The following is a 616-nucleotide window of genomic DNA, read 5'->3' as shown; positions in this document are numbered from 1 at the left end:
TGATAAATAAGTACTTGAAAAGCCATCTCTTTGAACCTAGCCATAATGGCTTCAAAGTATGATCAAATTTAAAATGAAAAAGACTTAAAATAGTCATTGGCAAAAAAAATGCAAGTTTGAGCAATCTACCAAACAATATGTTTTTCCACTGTACACAGAATTTCAGAGAAATAAGATCAATAACATTGTTAGTAACAATAAGGTTTCCTTGCTACAAATAGGCAACCAAGGATATATGCCTGTATAAAGATTGCATCATTAACAACTTAAATTTACAGGATACTACATGCTTCAGCAGCACGTATACATAAATTACAACAATATAGAGATTAACGTGCCACTTGTACAAGGATGATATGAAAATATGCGAATTATTCCATATTTTTCATTCTTCAGTTGCTAGAAATGAAAAACAGTTATTAAAAAGTTGATTACAAAAATACAAGTGTAACAACATATGTGATTCATATAATTAAAAGTTAGTTTGACATCAGTGTATTAAATCTTCAATTTAGAAAGGTCTTTACATAGCATAACCTTTACAAAACTTTTGAAATTAGATAACATTTTAATTTTATCCCAAAGAAATAAAATACTATAAGGACCTAGGAGAAAA

The 616-nt window shown here is 28.1% G+C and overlaps 1 pseudogene; it reads left to right on the top strand.

Moving 5' to 3' along the window:
- The first annotated feature begins 286 nt into the window (after window positions 1-286).
- Window positions 287-386, top strand: LOC122122048 (annotated as a pseudogene).
- The last annotated feature ends 230 nt before the right edge of the window (window positions 387-616 follow it).

Source organism: Dipodomys spectabilis, unplaced genomic scaffold, assembly GCF_019054845.1.
Source record: "Dipodomys spectabilis isolate Male_0828 unplaced genomic scaffold, ASM1905484v1 ptg000202l, whole genome shotgun sequence".
NCBI classification, from domain to species: domain Eukaryota; kingdom Metazoa; phylum Chordata; class Mammalia; order Rodentia; family Heteromyidae; genus Dipodomys; species Dipodomys spectabilis.
This window is presented reverse-complemented; position numbering and strand designations above follow the sequence as displayed.